The sequence below is a fragment of the Populus euphratica genome, unplaced genomic scaffold (genome assembly GCF_000495115.2).
Source record: "Populus euphratica unplaced genomic scaffold, PopEup_1.0 scaffold277.1, whole genome shotgun sequence".
Classification (NCBI taxonomy): Eukaryota; Viridiplantae; Streptophyta; class Magnoliopsida; order Malpighiales; family Salicaceae; genus Populus; species Populus euphratica.
Genome location: NW_011500109.1, coordinates 168,704 through 174,703, shown reverse-complemented (window position 1 = coordinate 174,703; position 6,000 = coordinate 168,704).

The following is a 6,000-nucleotide window of genomic DNA, read 5'->3' as shown; positions in this document are numbered from 1 at the left end:
TCAGCAGCATGCAGAAACCTTTTTCCCCTTGACAATTCAAAGAAGAGAAGATGAATGAACTAAATCAGTTGGACAACAGTCACAGGCCAAAATTGGACAGTGCATAAAGGAATTCTAGAACAACAAGAGCATTAAATTGAAGCAGAAAAAAGCCCTACAGGTAAAATGGCATTACTCAACTAAATGTTTCAAGCAAATTAATGCATTTAAAATTCGTGAAAACAGCATCAAATGTGGCATTTATGATCTCAGAACTCAAGAAACGTTTCTATGCTGTGGAAACATGAGAATCCATGGCATTCTACATTGCTATAAAAAAACGAATAGGCATCTTCATTGCAATCAGATTAATCCTTCAAAAAAAGGTACATCCTCGCACCTTTTTCTTTTTTTCTATCCATACCACAAGGTTAGCTGACCACCATAACTTGATGGTAAATAAAATAAGGCCGTGGCGGTTGTTGGCGAGGTCTTCACAAACCTCTCCTATTTCCTAAATTAAGACCTTAGCATTTATCCAGGCAGCAAAGGTAACAACAACCCATAACATAGATTCAAGAGGCTAACTTTGATACGATCATTGAAAGCACTAGGTTCATTGAGCAATGCCTGCTCTGTTCCATCACTGGGGCCTTTGCTTTTAAGAGATACAATGAATGTAGAGAAGATCTTTGACCAGTAATGCATCAAAGTAGATTAATAAATAGGTAACACTAGATCGGTGGTCATCGCTTTGCTGTCGACCGAACTGAATTTTTTAAAATGTCAAAAAGTGATGCTTAAGCATTATTAATATATTTTAAATTATGAAAAGAAAATATTAATGACTTTACACTATTAAAAAAACCTAAAAAAATTAACGTTATTAATCCCGAAGAATCCAAATATGTAAGTATGAATGAAAAAAAAAATTAAGAAAAAAATAAAAAACACAAAGCACCAACAAATTCAGGTGAAGTCGTAAAAACTCATGAGAGGAATTACATGAACAAAATAATACAATAGAAGGTAAAACAGTGGGTTGACTCGTGACTTCGGTGATCCGAGGCTTAAAACCAATTAGGTTTCAAATTGTTTTTGAGAAGAATTGACCCATTACAAAACAAGAAAAAAAACAGGTTGACCCGTGACCTAGTCAACTCGTGGCAAATCTAGTCAAGACTAGGTAAAAAATCATTGATTATTGCTTTCAAAATGATATCATCCTTAATATTTTTATAAAATAAAAAAATTCATTTGACTTGGATTAACTCGAGTCAATCTATATGACACATGACCGATACTCGCCCCATATCGACTCCTAGAAAATGAGAAGATAGTCTAAAATTTTGAATTAAATGATAAAATTGTAAAGAAAAATCAAATCAATAAAAAAATAAAAATAAAAATAAAAAAACGAGAACAAAAACCAAACTTGAGAAATAAAAAATCAAGATTATAGATCCAAGAATGAAATTGAAAATAGATTAAATTTTGATAAAAGGGTTAAAAGTCAAAATTTAAAATCAAAACATCAAGGGATTAATTTTAAATATTATAAAATTTTGAATTGAAGGATAAAATAAAATTAACAAAAAAATTTGATTATAAAATTTTGAATTGAAGGATAAAATTGAAAAGAAAAAATAAAATTAACAAAAAATAAAAATCAAGAGAATGAGGATCAAGTTTTTTTTTTTAAAAAAAACCAAGATTATGGTTTCAAAGAAGAAATTGTAAAAATTTTAAAATTTGATAAAAGAGCTAAGAATGGAAACATTGTTGGCCTAACTTTAAATATCATTAAACTTTCAATTGAAGGATAAAATTGAAAAGAAAAAAAATTCACAAAAGAGTCCAAATTGAAAATAAAAATTAAGATAATGAGTACTAAACTTGAAGAAATTAAAAATAAAGATTATGGATCCAATAATGAAATTAAAAAAATTAAAATTTGATAAAATAATTAAAAATCAAAATTTAAAATAAAAACATTTAGGGCCTAACTTTAAATATCATCAAACTTTTAATTGAAGGGTAAAATTAAAAAAAAAAATCCAAAATAAAAAATAAAAAACTAAGACTATGGATTCAAGGATGAAATTGTAAAAATAAACTAAAAATAAAATTGATAAAAGGGTTACAAATCATCATTTGAAATCAAAACATTGAAAGCCAAAATTTAAATATTACCGAAATTTGAATTGAATTGTAAAATAACATAAAAAAATTAAATTCATAAAAGAATCTAAATTAAAAAAAATCAAGATAATGAGTATCAAACTTGAAGAAATTAAAAATAAAGATTATACATCCAAGAATAGAATTGAAAAAAAGATTAAAATTTGATAAAAAAAACTACAAATCAAACTTAAAAATCAAAATATTAAAGGCTAAATATGAAATGTTATAAAATAAAAGGACATAGTTAATTTTTCAATGGTTAGCATGTAATTCAACGTGTAAGAGAGAGAGAGAAAAAACAATAAGATGGTCAAAATAAAAAGTCCTTTAAAACACTTCATGCATAGCTCAACATGGAAAATAGCACCTTGTAACTTCAAACACTATGATAAAAGCTAATATTTTTTTATTAGATAATGCCTTACATGCTAGCAGTTTTTTAAAATATTTTTTAAAATTAAAGAAAAAATAAATCACCCCTAACCTAACTTAATAATAACAGAAAAACTTATAGAAAATGATAAAAATACCCCTTACTAGCAAGCTTAGAAAATTTGATTAGAAAGTTAATTTAATAATCTCAGTGTTTAAAAAACATAAAAGAATAGCTCTTAAAATAATTAAATAAAAATAATTTTCAAGAGCAATTAAGTAATTTCACTGTACCATTAAAATGTAAGATTACTACAAGAACCCTTATGAATTTAATAATAACATTTGAATCCTTGTGAAATTACCAAACCACCCTCCTAGCAGCTAAACGTTAATTGACAAATGCATCTGGTTGCAAAATGACAATCCTTCAGATTTGAATATCTTCTCTGAGGATTGTGTCCAGAGTGTGTTTTCATGTCCTTCGGCACTATACATTGACATGAAATTTTGTTCATTTGTACATGAAAGCTCACAATAATCTCCTGAGCGACCTTTGACCATATCTTTGATTTACAAAATTAAGTCAGCAGATTGAATCTTTCAAACTTATGAGGGTTGCGGATGGCTAAGTGGGAGAAAAGCTTTGCACAAAAACCTATCCAACCAATGTTCAAGCCCTCTTTTTAACATCTAAGAAAGAATCCCTTGTTCCCCTCCTTACCAGCCACCAGTTAAGTTTATAGTTCCCGTTGATAGTTTAATTTTGCATCAATCTTTTTTTAATTAGCAGTAGAATTGAGTGCTCGAGATCTCACTTATTTTCGAAGGATAGGGATCCAAATTTATTATCATAAAAAAAAAATCACAAAATTATTTATTTTTTAGCAAGTATGATTATAAAACCTGGGTCGAACAGACAGATTAAATTAGAATTTAACCCAGGTTATATCTCATAAAAAAAATAAAAATAGAGTGAGATGACCTGTTACAATGAACCAATCAAAAACTCGAAATGATTCATGACCTTGTCGAAACCTGTTTTTCTTTTTTAAAAATGCAGTTAGCCTATCTGATCTGTGCACCTAAGACCTTGAGCCGAACCATCACCGGCGGGTAAAGTGTAATGAGCCCGACAGTGGCATGGTGAATGGTGGGGTTGAATTAGGTTTCCGGACCCAACAATAAGTGAAGCCATCGATTTCTGTGTCGGCACGGGTGACAGTTTACAGGTAATTTTGCCTTGAAGCTTCGAACACGCTTTAAGGGCATTCAGTACGGATTTGGACACCACTGCTTAAAATCACATGAAAACCCACGTGAAGGAAGGGTTGTTCAATTAAGAGGAGCAACAGTTCCCCTAGAAAACCATCCATTTCTCTTCCCATTTGCCAATAGCCCAAGTTGCCTCAACCTGCTGTAACTCACAGCCTCCTGTGGCCTCCCATTTAGGACCCCGAAATTATTGACATTAGAAAGGGGAGAAACTGTCTGTTCGATTTCAACCGATTCCTGTGCTTGGAGAATGTAATGGAGGAACATGATGCACATGGGCTAGATCGTGTTCCTTGTCTTATGGTCCTGCAGAAATTAACTGGTACACATGGTTTTAGAGTCCGTCTGAAAACAAGGTTGCAACCTGTAAGTCAAGCCTTGTGTATTCAGGTTGATCTAAATTCTTGTCTGGTAATGTAATAATAAATATTTTTAAAAAATATATATTAAAATAATATTTTTTATTTTTAAAATTTTTTTGTGATATTATCATATTAATATTAAATGATAAAACAAATATTAATTTAAAAAAATATTTTATTTTTTTCAAAAATATTTTTAAAATCCAAAAACAAATAAACTATGTACTGCAAGTAAAGCCTCGTTTTCAGATGGAAGCCCTTCTGAGGCTTAGTTGATGTTTCACAAATTAATCCATGTTTAGTACGGTGACAAAATTCCAGTGCTAGGGAATTTTAAAGATAATTTATTATATGTTTTTTAAAGATTTTCCTTCCTTTTTTGTGAAAAATCAACAAATGCATAAAAGAGAAAAATATTATTACTTTTTGGAATTAATAAAATGATTGAATTTATTCATGTAAAATTAATTTTGTTTGAAATTAATAGAGTTTTATTCCATCCCACATAACCAAAAACAAATCTAACTCTAATGTTATTGCACATTAAATGGGAAGTCACTGTAATTCAAAACATGTTGTATTACATTTGACTACATTTGACTAGTGAGTAAAAATATTTAATTTATTATAATAAGAGCATGCTAAACATAAAAAATATTTAAGAAAAAGAAAGAGTGCATTCATGTTTAAATTTATAAACATGCAAAAATAAAACTTAACAAAAACATACTTTCAACACAAATATAATAAAAAAAAACAAAAATACTAGCATGTATACTACAAATATATTCAAACTTGCAATTGATATAAAATAAAAAATCCTAACATGGATAGTAAAATAAAATTAATTATGCTTCAATTAAAATAAGAAAGGTACTTACTTATTAAAACAGTTTAAATTAACTTTTATTATTGTTAAGGATGATTTCTATGTCTTTAAAACCTTATTATTTTTGTACTTATACAATTAGGATATTTACAAGATGTCTTTTAAGATTTCAAAACCATCACCTTTGTTTAGATGCACTTCCAAACTAATTATACGTTACTATCTCCATCATTTAGATGCACTTCCAAACTAATTATACGTGACTATCTCCATCAATTTTCTTCTGATTCTTAGTCATCTCATTTATATACTCCCTATCATAAAAAAATTCTCATGCATGATGTGCACAACATTGCACCAACCCTAACTCCTGCATATCATTCCCATTAAGTGAAAGAGTCTTCACTTTGTCAAAAAGTGTTACACCTTTGTCTTACGAAGGATTATATTGTTGTTAAATTCAACTCCATTAAGTGAAAGAGTCTTCACTTTGTCAAAAAGTGTTACACCTTTGTCTTACGAAGGATTATATTGTTGTTAAATTCAACTTAGATAACTATGATAACATTATAAACCCTAAAAGCATATACAAAATGTTAAAAGCATCGTAGAGCTAGTGATAATAGAAAGTACCGACATGTACAAGATTTTACCAATAATTTTTCATAGATTTGTTAGGTTATAGTATCATAGTTTTAAACCTAGATCCATTCTAAGTCTTCAAGATCTCTATGTAAATATCATCTCTCAATTTAGCATTAATATTCCAGTAAAAAAAAAAGCACTGATAAAGTTCTTTATCATCGCACAATGAGATGATGACAACACAAGAGCATATCTTCAGAGATTCAATAAGAAAATGCGAAGTATAGAGGATCTACTTGAACCCATCACCATTAAAACCCTGATCAATGAAGTTTACAACTAGTCTTTATAGGAAAGGTTATACACACTCCCTAATAAAAATTTCATTAGCATCAAACACATGATGAAAAATCA